We start from the raw sequence: 14,154 nt of genomic DNA on the forward strand, positions 1-14,154 counted from the left end.
GAAACAGTGATTGTGCAAGCTGAACATTATCTGTTGTGGTCCAGCATTTTTGTTGTTGCTGTTTAGTTTCGTATTTGCTTTACCTTCTCCCTATGACTTTTATTGCTAAATGATACAAAATGTTGAAAGATTTCTCCTTTTATTTTAGTTCAGATTGCCTTCTTTTAATCTCATTTTATTAGTTACTCATCACATGGAATGTAAATTATTTTACAGTTGTTGTGAGGACTAGCTGGACTTCAGTGTACTGGGGTTCCTACAGAAACGCTGCTCTTGTGACTTTCTCATTTCTGATTGTGGTAGCAAGAAAGGGAAAGCCTGTGTGCTAAACAGTCAGAAGACCTGGTGAATTTCCAAGTGAGATTCCATAACTTTGTACATGCCTTCCATTTGCCAAGTGCTATGGGATATAGTCTCAATCTTCAGTGTGTTGAGATGTTTTGTACTCATTATGCTAAAGAAGAAATTACTCATTAGTGGGTTATCTACCTATTTGTTTGTTTGTGGCCATTTAAAAATCACTGGCCTATACTTGAATAAACTGGAACTTGAACATAAATTGGATTCTTTTTCCCTATTGTCAGGTATTTTTACTTAATGAAATGAACTTCATTACTATCCTAATAAAAGTGTAATTTGATCAGTCTCCAAAGAAAACCCCCAAGGAAACATGATTATTAAAATGATTCCAGATAATTTTGGATGACTTATTCGCTTGCACTACCCATGCTAGGTTTTTTATTTTTTATTCAAAATGTGGTTACAACTTTAGGGATTTTAGATAATATGGAGATAAATAGATGAGGTTAATGTTTTAGTTTCCAGTCATTGACATACTTAACCCATTCATCACAACGACCACATTTTGATGATACATTTTGCCTTGAAAATATTTCAGCAGTACATTTGGAGGGCATTTAGCATAATTTCCCCATGGTTAAAGTTAACCTTTGGAATTGTGCCTAAGAATTGATCCCTCCAGGCCTGCGTCTACAGACATCATTTTATTTTTCTATTATTGATGAAGTGCTATGAATGTACACAGTATTGTATGATGAGCAGAATGTGCCAGAAGAGAGAGACTTAGCTCAAGGAAGGGAGGAAAAAATCAAAAGTTTTCCTCAGAGGAATTTATGGTTCAGAATTTATTTGAGTTGCTCTTATTACTTAAACACACAGCTGCTGAATCAGTTCTTGGCTAACATCCCTGATATGGTGTATTCCTATATTAATTTTAAAATGGTTAAATTCAGAGATGAAATTTGTTTGATTATAATTTGTAACAAGTAAAAATAAAATGAAAATGGCAGGAGGACCTTCAGAAGGTAATTCTTTGATGAGGATATCTGCCTCTAAATGTTGTATGGAAAACTGTTGTTAGTCTTTATTTTAAACCTTCTTTATTCTAAGCTAGTATTATTCAAGAGACCCAGGAATATAAATGTGTTTAGGGATTCGTGCCATGTTTGGATGGTTATTAAACTCTAAATCCCACGGTGACATGAAGGTTTGGAATGCACAGATAATCCCCAGACGATGCTCGTGATACAATATGGGCATGGGTTTGTGCTGTATTTTACTCTCTAGACTTTTGCTTCTGTTGGTTGGATATATAAGTCTAGATGGAAATTTTTTCATGGCTACTGTTACCAGTCTTCCCCCTTCTTTACCCTATTGGAATTTAGTCCTGTGCTTTATTTTTTAAGCCATCAACCCTGTATCAGATTGGCTGTGAGGCTGCTTTGGTTGAAGTGTTGGTAGGGAGGGTGCTGCGTGGCACGAAGGCAGAAAGCCAAGGGCCTGAATTTGCTATCACTTAGAAGAATCAGATTCTTCTCTGGAGAATCTGGGTCAGTAGGTCTGCAGTGGGACTGGGAAATGTATACTTAACAAGTTCCTCTGGTGCTTTTATGGTTAAGCTGAGTTTCGGAAACAAAAATCTCACCATCTGACGTGGAAATATCATGACTTAGTTACTGAGGAGACCATGTGTTTAGAGGCAGTGGATGATGATTACTATTGAAAAACAGGCACAAGTCCTTCAACAGCCCCTTCTCCTGGATAATGTCCATCTTGGTTTCCAAAAACTGCACTTTTATGGATTCATTAATTTTAAGTTTCTGTCATCTTTGCAGTCAGTTAGCATGAGTAAGCTTAGAGTGGTAACTGTTGTTCTGTGCCTGTGTGAAATACAATTTTGAGTAAAAAGCCACCTGGTAATTGTGCCTCTCTCTACCGCTTTCTTCCCTCTCTCCTCCCCTTTTACTCCTCCTTCATTCCTCTTAAACCATATAGAACACAGTGAAAAAATGTAATAGAAACATTTCCATTTAGTAAGCATGGCATTTTGGGAAAGAGCATGTTTGTCGTATAAAACTCAGGGACTATAGAATTTTTTAGAATTTACAAGTATTTGAAATTATTGGAAGGTTGAGTTCTCATTAGAGCCAGAAAGAACGGAGAATTTAAGATTCAACATAATGGATGTTTAAGTAGGCAACTCTAGGGTTATCCTAATGGGGGGGTCATGATTAAGAAAAATAAAACAATATCTATTATTTCTTGTGTACAGTACATATTTATGTTGCGTGGAAGAAAATAAAACTCTTTTCAACTCTTAGATTCAGAATTTTAGAATATTCTGCCTTGAATAGAAGAACCAGAGGTTTATGTCCATGAAGACAAGTACTTAAGGATTAAGATGTTTAATACTGTAAAGCCTTACTAACAGAATAACTTGGGGGCACTCATTAAAATTCTGAATATGCTGTTCTGAATTACGGCCTATTGTAAAGTCAATGCAGCTTCATTAAAGTACAGATAGCATTTTGAACAAGTTTGACTGTTTTGCTAAATAGAAGTCCTGCCAGACCTGCTTTAACAGATAAAAGTAATTTGTAATGAGAATTTATCACACTGGTATGATTATGCTGCGCATGATGCTAGATGAGATTGTTCTCTTAAATACGGTAAACATTTTTTGTACAGTCTTCTTTTTGCCCTTAATTTGCTCATCCGTCTCTTCTTAAACTGGCAAAGGCGTAAATGTGGGTGAAAATTGTTTTAAGTTTTTATGCCAAATTCCAAGTAAATGTGGTCAGCATTGATGAAGCTTTATTGTCTTTTGTTCTGGGAATGAGTTGTCTTACAGAATTTAAGGGATAGAAACTCTTCTCTGCAAGTGTTTCTTTTATGACAATTCAGGATGCCCTAGTATGATCAGGAATGAAAGGTGTGGTTGAATTGCTTGACGTATCTGGTTTTGAGGCGATTTGGCACTAAGTTTGGCCATTTTCTTCCTCCTGGAATAAACAAGAGGATCATTAAAATGAGGTTTTATTATTTTTGATTGCATTCCCTCAGAGCAAGTGATATCTAATAGGAAATCTTAGCTTGAGAAAAACTGTAGACTGTTTATTTTTTCCAGAGGAAAATGTTTTGTGAAGTGTACTTATACTTTTGTTGGGTATTCACGTTGCACTGGTTGAGGCCTTTAACATAGGGCAGAGGGCAGAGAAGAGGCGTGGCAAGGTGAGCTATGTTACAGTGTTTCCAGTGGTGAGTTGTGATCTATTAGTGGCTCAAAAATTATTTCAGTGGTCATAACTAGTATGTAAAAAAAATACTAGATTAGAAAAGAAAACATTAGAGTGTAAGAGTTTTGTTTTATGTCATATGTCACTATTTACATGTATATAAACATATAAATATTACTAGGTCATGGTGTAAGATGAGTGACAATGACAGGTTGGAGAACACTGTTCTAGGCGATCAGTTCCCCAAAGGGTAAAGAGTATATGCATTTGGTTCGTCAGTGTATCCTTAGCACTGTAACCAGTACGTAGTTGGCACTCAGTAAATATTTGCAGATTTTCTGATACCTCAGCTCAACTCAGTCGTGGTTATAGTGAAACCACTGATACAGGTGAAGATGTAAACCACTAAGGTGTGTTGTGTAGTAGAAAGATTTAAAATCATGGCCTTCACACAGGAGTGGCATTTATTATGAAAAATACTGACTAATGATGTCTTTCCTGGAGACATTTTAAGTGAATGAATGTAAGACATGATTTGTGACTGACACCAGTGTGGCTAAAGCTCCTTTCAGTGGTTCTGAGTCCTGGAAGGAAACATAAGGGAAATGACCTCATCTTTGTCATTTGTGGGACGCCTGAAGGTGCGAAGCTCTGCCTCCCCCAGTAAGCTTGCGAACAAAACTTCACAAGATGCAGCCTCTTCCAGCCAGAGTTGTTGTGGCTGTTTTAATTAGTGTTCAGTTACATAATTGACAGATCACCAATAATACCGAACACCACTGTCTGTTGAGACCCAGCTGGGGCCACACAGTATGCGAAATAATTTACATACGTAATCTTATTTAATGATCAGAGCAACCTATGAGTTGCACGATGACATTTTCAGTTTCCAGGTAACTAAGCCACCTGAAGTAGAATAACTTGCCTAGGGTTTTACGTTTAGTAAGTAGTAGACCCCAAACAAGCTCGGGTCGGTTTTCAGAGCCCCAAATCCCCCTGGGTGAGATAGTCCCTTTCTGAACACCTTTCCTTATTCCAGGGTGTTCTCAGGTGTAGTGTCCCTTCAGTGGTCATAGCCACGTACAGCTGATTACAGTCACTACCGATAACAATCAGTTTCATAATGCCTCAGTCCTCGGGAATTGCAGTGATTTGAAAGTAAGCTATATTTAGTATATCCTTACTCTTGTCGATAATACCTCCTTTTTCAGGGGGAGTTAGATTTAAGAGTTAAGAAAAACATGAAACCATACATAACTGTATACATATTTTAAAAATGCCTGCTTCTGAATTTTAACTTTGAATTTCATATCTTCATGTGTTGCTTCCTTAGGAAGAGACCTTTTGATTTGTCATTAAACTAAACAACTTCTAAGATGGAATTAAAAAGGAAAATATTCTCAGAATGTGTTATAAATTTTTCTGGCTTTTCTGCTTTTCAGTGTTTGAAAGCAGTTTCTTTGACCTGCTCAGGAGCCATTGTCTTTCTGCTGGGGAGAAAGATTTTGTATTTAACCTATTTGTATATATTGTTAACATGACTGATTATCAGTTGATGAATGCTGATTGGGAACCACGAGTAGGAATTCAGCCAAAGAACTTGATAACTTGTATGCAGTGTACTAACAGTTACTCTGGTTAGAGAGAACATGGTCTAAGTAGGACTTCTCAGAGGAGGATGGAGACCTGTGGTATTTCTAGTTCCTAAAGTTCCCAGTATAGTTAATAAAAAGCTTATAAAATTAGTTTATATTTTAAATATACAATTGGTCAGTACATCTCTTTCTACATAAATGACTTCATTTGTAGATAGTGCCAAACATGCAAATTTGAGACCCTTTCTGAATACCGTGTGTACTCTCACACACACAGACACACACGCATACACACAGTCTTACAGGTGAGGTGATTTATGCTATGTGATATGCTAGCAAAACTAAGGACCTGAGCTTGCGTTCATTTCTTCATCTCCAGCTGGCTCCCCTGTCTTCACTTCTGAAGCCCCCAGGGGTTGGCTTACTTGTTCATCTAATAATTGCAGCAGGCTAGCTGCTCCTTCCAGTCTGTCCTCTCTCTCCTCTACCAGGGCCACACAAGAAGATGGTTTTAGTTTTTCGATTGTCCTCTAAGCCTGAAATAAGTAAACATATCTGCCAGTTAAAAAAAAAAAAAAAAGATTTTCAATTAATTAGGAAACAAATTTAGAGTGGAATGGAGGGTTGAGAAAATGAATGGAAAAAGTGAAAGCATCAAGAGAGTGACAAGACATGCCAGAGACAGGGGGAGCATATTCGCACAGGCCAGATCTGAGAAAGGACTGTTACCCAGAATATACAAAGAATTCTTAAAACTCAGCAATAAGGAAATGAGCAACACAATTAAAAAATGGCCAAAAGACCTGAACAGACACCACACCAAAGAAGATGTACGGATGGCAAATAAGCATATGAAAAGATACTCAACATCATATGTTGTTAGGGAATTGCAAATTAAAACAATGTGATACTACTATGCACATTATCAGAATGACCTAAATCCAAAACACTGACGACACCACATGCTGGTGAGGATGTGGAACAACAGGAACTCTGATTTGTTGCTGGTAGAAATGCAAAATGGTACAGTCACTTTGGAAGACAGTTTGGCAGTTTCTTATAAAACGAAACATATTCTTACTATATAATCCACAATTGCACTCCTTGATATTTCCCTAAATGAGTTGAAAACTTATGTTCACACAAAAACGTACGCAGATATTTATAGCAGCTTTATTCATAATCACCAACTTGAAAGCAACCATGCTGTCCTTCAGTGGGTGAATGGATAAATAAATTGTGGTCCATCCAGACAAAAGAATATTACTCAGCACTGAAAAGATGAACTATCAAGCCCTGAAAAGACATGGAGAAACCTTAAATGCATATTACTGAGTGAAAGAAGCCAATGTTCAGACTGTGTGATTCCAGCTATATGACATTCTGGAAAAGGCAAAACTGGAGATAGTAAAAAGATTAGTGGTTAGTGATCATTAGGGATTTTGAGGAAAGGAAGGATGAATAGGCAGAGCACCGAGGATTTTTTAGGGCAGTGAAATTATTCTGTGTGATCTAAAATGGTACGTATACGTCATTATATATTTGTTAAAACCCTTAGAATGGTTCTGATGTTGATGTGATGTTGATGGTGGGAAGGTGGTACCTGTGCGTGGGGAGGAGCATATGTGGAAACTCTCTGTATGTCCCACTGAGTTCTGCTCTGAACCTGAAACTGCTCTAAAAATTATAGTATATTTTACAAAAAATAGACCTAGATCCGGGGCATAACATTTTAATCAGGATTTTAAAATGTACTACGTGAAAAGATGTTATACGATCCCTGATAACTCCTTAATGTGTAAGTTTAAAAGGACCATAAAATCTCCAAAGAACCAATAACAAGTTTTGTGAAATTAAGAGTGAAAGAAAGATGGTTCAACAGTGAATCACACTCTTTTATTCCCCAAAAGGTGACTGGAGCCAGGATTGATCTTTCGTGGCTTGCTGCCTCTGTGACCACTGCCTTTCTTTTTGGGAGAGCACCTTTTCTCTGTGTTCTAGTTTCCTGAACAGATGTTTTTAAGCCCCTCTCCGGAGATTTAGTGAAGAAAGTGCCATCCCAGGATTCCTTCCACTGGCAGGTCTTTCCTCTGTTAAATCCTGTGAGGAGGAAGGATGAAAATACTTCTTATTTACCTACCTTATAATAGGATTGTGGTAGCTGTGTTACCTGTGTTATCTCTTAATCTTTGTACTAACCCACGTGAAGGACTATTATCATACACTTTATACACATGAGTGATGTGGAGAGATGATATAACTTCTTCAAGGTCATAGAGTTTTAAGTGATGGAATTAGAATATAAACTCTGATTTCAAAGATCAAGGTGTTGGGGTGCCTGGGTGGCACAGTTGGTTAAGCATCAGACTCTTGGTTTCAGCTCAGGTCATAATCTCAGGGTCCTGAGATTGAGCCCCATGTCAGTGCTCTCCCTCTTTCCCCCGCCACCAAAATAAATAAATAAATCTTAAAAAATAAATCTTAAAAAAATCAAGGTATTTTTCTCCAGTCCATAAGCATGCACATAGGTGCTAAATGAGAAGTGTTTGGTCACCAAAGGAATGGATATTCACCAACATATTCACTTAAGAAAACTCAGAATATGTTTCTTAATTATCTTTAAGAGGAAAGGCAATTCTAACTCCTTATCCACATTTAGAAGCTTACTGAATGATACATCCAGTAAGCTTCTTTTTAATGCCTCTTTTTAAACCTTTCAACCTAGATTTATTTTAATCTTTTTTTTTTTTTTGCTTTTTTTGCAGTATATTTCTTTCCTCTTCTCCTCTTTTGAAACCCATTAATGGTTTTACTGGAATTTACATACTTTTATCTGGAGTACTGGTTGTCAACTTAGCGTAATTTTTTTTAAGATTTTATTTATTTGAGATTGAGAGAGAGCATGACTAGAGGGAAGAGGCTGAGGGAGAGGGAGCCGCAGACTCCCTGCTGAGCAGGGAGCCATCCCAGGACCCTGAGATCATGACCTGAGCTGAAATCAAGAGTTGGACGCTTAACCAACTGAGCCACCCAGGTGCCCCGACCTAACGTAATTTTATCCCCCAGGATACATTTAGCAATGTTAGAGATATTTCTGGTGTGACAACTGGGAGTTGGTGTTATCGGCATCTGGTAGGTAGAGCCGGGGTTGGTGCTAAGCGTCCTCCAGTGGACCAGACAGCCCTCACAACCAGAGTCGTCTGGTGCAAGGTGTCAGCGCGTGAGGTTGGGAAACACTAAGCCGGGGGAGCAGGCGTGTTTACAGGAGACTGCTGTGCGTGCAGTGCTGGAGTCTTACAGGAACATTGCTTGAAGCTCCGTGTATGTAACTGGCTCCCTTTTACAGCATTAGAGATAGGATAGTGACTCGTGAAGGAAGAACGTACTAGAATAGGTGAGCGGACAGAATTCCACTGGAAGATAAAACATGGTAGGATGGCAGGTCTACACATTTTAAAAGCCACTTTTAATTATATAGTTTGTATACCTTTAACTGCTTATTTATTTTCCGTGAGTGTTTCAGACAAGGTCCCCAGTTGTGTCTTGTGGCTCCAGTGCTGGGAGATGGACTAGCTACCCCCCAGCTCCTGCGGCCTGTGTCTTCCTTTCCTCTTTTCTGGAACGTGTAGTTGTCGTAACTGAGACGGTTTCTGAGGTTTGTGACCATATTTGAACACCGTGATGGTGCAGTTGCAAATAGAGCTATCTGCTCTCAGGCATTTTTCACTGACTGAAGAAAATCACTTAAATCATAATGGCATCCTCATTTCTTCAAATGACCTTTTTGTGCCATTAAAGCATGGTTTGAGGCTTATTATAACATTTTTATACAAACCTGTTTTAAACAAATGTATTAACAGACATTTTTATCAAAAGATACTAGAGAGATTTCAGGAATGAGGAGTTACATTCTCTTTATATCTTGTTGCCAGAAATTACTCTTTTTTTTTTTTTTAAGATATTTATTTCTTTGAGAGAGAGAGTGAGAATGAGAGAGGTCACAGAGGGAGAGGGAGAAGCAGACTCACCGCTGAGCAGGGAGCCCAACGCGGGGCTCGCTCCCAGGACCTCGGGATCACAACTCAAGCCAAAGGCAGATACTTAACCAACTGAGCCACCCAGGCACCCCCCAGAAATTACCCTTGAAGCAAAATAAGTCCTGCCTGAAATAAAAATAAATGAGAACACAGCGTATGTACAGTTTTGATCTATGCAATTAGTGACTTATTATTATTACTTTATGAAAATGGGTTCATTTTATACACATACATTTCTGCAATTGGATTTTCCCTCTTAAAAAGTATTGAGACCATCTTCTATATAAAACACATAAATAACATAAGAAATGCCATTGTGTATGTGGGTAAAGATATGTCAGTAATATATTTTGATGGATCTGTTTTGATGGACATTGGGTTGTGTTTTCTTTTTTTTCTACAGTGAATGTCAAATGTACTTGTCTACTTGTTTAAGCTTTTCCATTGCAAGAATTCTTAAGCCACATGTAATGAGCAACTTTAATATTTTTTACGGTTGCCTCCTTGTCTTCCTAAATGACTGTTGAACTCCTACCAGGTGGGGACTGGATTCTGGAAAAGGAAGACTCTTCCTCCCGTCTTTGTCAACATTATCCTTTCCATCCTTGGTCATCCTAAATAGTGTAAAATACAGTGTCTCATGCACATCCTTAATTAATAGGAAGCTGAGCATTTTTCATCTGTTCATGGAACACTTATTCATATTACTCTGTGGACTGTTTTTCTTAAACTTTTGTTTATTTATTCGTATCCTTTCCCTGTTCTAGTTAGTTGTTCATCTTTTTTTCTAATGAAATAAATTGTTTTTTCTACTCTGAAGTTTAAGATCACTAATGCTTCTCTCTAATTGTAGTATCCAAACCCCTCATTTTTTACCATTAATATTTATTTATCAGTAATTTGTGGATCATTTCAATTTCAAACTAGAAAGAAATGAATTGACCTTAAATAGTGATAATGTATTGATTTTCAAAGGACTGTAGTGCATTAACTTTTAGGGCATTGGATTTACAAAGTAAACTATTTAAATATTAGATCTTCAATAGTAACAGTATAGAAATTTTACATGCACATAGACACATATGTGTATGTATATGTATGTTTGTGTGGCAAAGTATGAGAAATACTTAAAAATTCAGTGACTATTCAGTGACTATTATATAATGTTGTAAGTTGTTTGGCTTTATTTCCCTGATTTGGGCTTTCATTTTTGTATATTAGTAGGAAAAGTTTCTGAAAATTTTTCCAGTCTCTCATAGTCAAGGAAAGGACACTTAAATACGTTATTTTGGATTGACTTGCATTCTGTTACTACACTGTCTCCATTTCTAGAGTGGGATCCTTAAATAAGAGTATTTATGTTTTGGAATAATCCTTTTCAATACTCAGCTTACTTAAGAGAACAAAAACCACTTTTGCATTGCTGTATTTCAGAAGTACCCTTTTCCTTTCTTTGTGTGATCCAAGCTGTTTCTCAAATCTGACACAGCACCAGGGAGTCCTGATTTATTTCACTTAGCTTCGAGGTATGTGAATTTAGGAAAGTGAGGGAGAAGAATGGAAAGAGGACTTTCAGCCACCAAAGATAAACATATTTGAAATCAAGCAGTACCTGTATCCTTTGCTTTCACCATCAAATGCGTGTATTCTAATCTAACCCTCTTGGGTTTTCTCCTTAGGTCAGTGCCTAATAGATTTTTACATCATAGGTTATATAACACTCCCTCTTTCCACACCTGAAAAATGTAGTATCTACATAGTCTAGGCTTGAAAATTCATTAAATTCCATTGCAAAATATTTTTTAGTTTTTTTTTTTAAAGATTTTATTTATTTATTCATTCGACAGAGATAGAGACAGCCAGCGAGAGAGGGAACACAAGCAGGGGGAGTGGGAGAGGAAGAAGCAGGCTCATAGCAGAGGAGCCTGATGTGGGACTCGATCCCAGAACGCTGGGATCGCGCCCTGAGCTGAAGGCAGACGCTTAATGGCTGAGCCACCCAGGCGCCCCTAAATATTTTTTAGTTTTGAGTACAGTTTGTTTCATCAACATTGAGCTGCGTTCTGTTTCCCAAGCCCTGTGCCATCTCACACCTTTATGTGTGGTGTGTCTGCCACAGAAGGACACCCTCCACCCCTCTTTCTCCAGGTGATCTACTCCTGGTCATTCTTCTACATCCATTGCAGATGACATGTCTTCCTGCAAAACTTCACCCACCCTCCAGATGGACTTTAATACTCTGTTCCATGCACTAACTCAGTACCTTATCCATACGTAGGTTTTGGCACTCTTCGTGCTTGTGTTGTGTCAGCCTAGGCATTTGTCTTTCCTTCCCGACTGTGAGCTCATGGACCCGTGTCCAAGGCCAAGATGTCTTACTCCCTTCCGTGTGCGTGGTGGCTGCCAGGAAGGTGGAGTTATACATTATAAGTTAAAGTTTACATTATCATTTAAGTTTAGAATAAATTTGAAATTAATTCAACAGTGATTTAAGTCTTTCTGGTATCTTTTGAATAGCTTTTGAGAAAGTGAAAAACGGCTCTGGCAGCTAAGCCACAGTATTCCCAATCGAACATAAATACCTCTCACAGAATATAAATAATCACACAAGGCTACTCCTTGAGTATGTATGAAGCGAGACAGAGACAAGGACGCTGTGCAACCACAGAAGTAATTAAACGCCCTTCTCTTATGACTGACATGAGTGATTGTTGCTGCTTTACCAATGATGACTCCAACTCAGCTTTAGTCCTCTGCCTTCTAGATTAAATTTGCCAGAATAATGAATTGCCCCCACTTCCTGACAACTTCCATTCCAAATTTGGGCTCTACTTTCCTAGGCCCTCTGTGGAATCACTCAGAACAAATCTAAGTTCTATAATAAGCGTCTTATAATTTCCTCTTAAGATGTCCAGTTCCTTTATTGAACTCTTCGCCTTGCTACAGCTAAAGAAAGCATGCTTTATTTACTGCAGATGTGTTCCTGGTGGTATTTGGCTAGTGGACACTCTAGTGAGTGTTGGAGGAACTTAAGAAAGAAGCATGGACCTCAGTCTCCGCCGCTTGGATACTTAAGAGTTTGGCCAGGGCTTCCTGCCCCACTCACTTTAAACTTATTATTTTTTTTAATGGCATCGTTTGCCCTCAGGTCTAGACCAGTTCAGAGGAGGAGGAGTGTGCAAGCCACAGCCAAAGAAGCTCTTTAGGAGTCGGTAGTTCCTAGTGTGGATCTCAAAAGGAGGGATGGGGTGGGGCATTCTGTATAGGAAAGGCTCAAAGCTGAGACGGACCACTGTTTGCCAGAGGAAGGGAACAGGCTGTTGGAGGAAAGGGAGAGTTGGAAGAGTTGGTGACCGGTAAGGTTGAACTGGTGGGGCAGGTCAGTGAGGAGCTTGACCTCATGAGAACTCATCCATGGTGTGGACAGTAGGGAGGCTGGGGTAGGGGTACTCACAGGCCATGACTGATAGCTATCATAGGAATGGGATAAAGACTGGAAGATGAGTATAGTACATCATATTTAATGACAGTGGGATCTAGGAGACTTCTTAGAAGGTGAATCAGCAGAACATGGTGGTTTGACAAAAGCAAGGAGTTGGCTGCGGTAGCAGATGCTGGTGATGTGCTTTTAGCTCACCCGTGAGCTTCCCTGTGGTGGGCATTTCCCATTCACACTGACCGCTTCCCGCGCTAAGTGCTGGGAGCCTGAGCTCCTCTCCCAGAGCACTTTGTTCAGCACTGTGGGAGCTTTACTCTTCTGGTTCAGGGCAGCCTAGAAGTGCTGGTGCCGGCAAATGAACTCTCCCAGGGGCAGCCTTCAGCCAGTGAAGGACTGGAATCAGAAAACAAATGTCCATTTTCCCCTTCTGTCTGTGGGACAGTTGTGAGTATGTTATTCATGTCCCCTCACAATACCCCTGGGGGATTGAGTCCCAGCAGTGGCTTCTCTGTCCCACTTCCTTCACCGGCTTTCCTCTCTCTTCAGTGATATTTTCCTGACTCCCTGACTGGGCTCCCTGGGATCACCTCCTGAATAAACTGTCTCAGGTAACACACACTAACTCAGGTCCTTGTCTCAGTGTCTTTTGCAGGGACACCCAAACTAAGGTAGGTTATCCCGGATGATTGGGATGATCATTATGCTGTGACAAGTGGAGTTGGTATACTTTCCATTGTTAATTAATGATACTGTGGTTTAGTGAAAAACTGACTGTTGTCATCCCCAAGTGTGTTCTATATGTCAGTGCAGAAATATGGCAAAAATGATTTAGAGTTCACGGCTCATTTTGAGAAAAAAATAATGCTCTAGACCATCTGCAAAAGTATTAAAATGATCCCAAGTGGAGCATAGGTACTTAAAGCAGTTTCCAGGCACATCAGATTGTTGTCAACAAAAAGAAAAATATATACCAGGGGAAAAGCAAGAAGAGAGAAAAGTCGGAGAACCCACGATTTTGGTAGGTTAGAGAAAAGAATGTCAGTGGGTGAGCAGGGCAGGAACCTTGAGCTCCCTCACCTGGGTGTGATCCAGGTGGGTTAGGGATCCCAGGCCCTTGGCAGCTACACTGTGATTCCTGCCTGGTTAGGGAGCATTGATTATTGATCACAGGGGAAGGGACCCAGCCATGGGATCATTTCTGTCCACTTGCTGTTCTCCCCTGAAACTCATGGTTAGTGATTTGAGCCAAGTTAGGAAAAATATTTCCGTTACTAACAATATAGTTGTTAAGTGTGCTCTGTGGGGATTCCGAAATATTTGCTTGACAGTAATAAGCATTAGAATTTCATTCTTTTCCTATTTTTCCTCATGATCACATTAGCATCCAAATATTTTGAAAGTCAGCACTTGATGGAGTTTTATAGATAAATGGCACGAAAATTGCTTATAACTAAAGGAAGCTGTGTATCCATCTGGTTTCCATGAATAATCACACCTGCGTTCTACAGAGTTTGGAACTGATGCCTGACTGAAAAGATGCCCACACA

General features: G+C 39.1%; 1 protein-coding gene across 4 annotated transcripts in view; it reads left to right on the forward strand.

Moving 5' to 3' along the window:
* BICC1 (BicC family RNA binding protein 1) overlaps nt 1–14,154 on the forward strand; it is a 269,545-nt gene that overhangs the window by 161,997 nt on the left and 93,394 nt on the right. The window lies entirely within an intron of this gene.

This window comes from Ailuropoda melanoleuca, chromosome 6, assembly GCF_002007445.2.
Source record: "Ailuropoda melanoleuca isolate Jingjing chromosome 6, ASM200744v2, whole genome shotgun sequence".
In the NCBI taxonomy this organism is placed as follows: domain Eukaryota; kingdom Metazoa; phylum Chordata; class Mammalia; order Carnivora; family Ursidae; genus Ailuropoda; species Ailuropoda melanoleuca.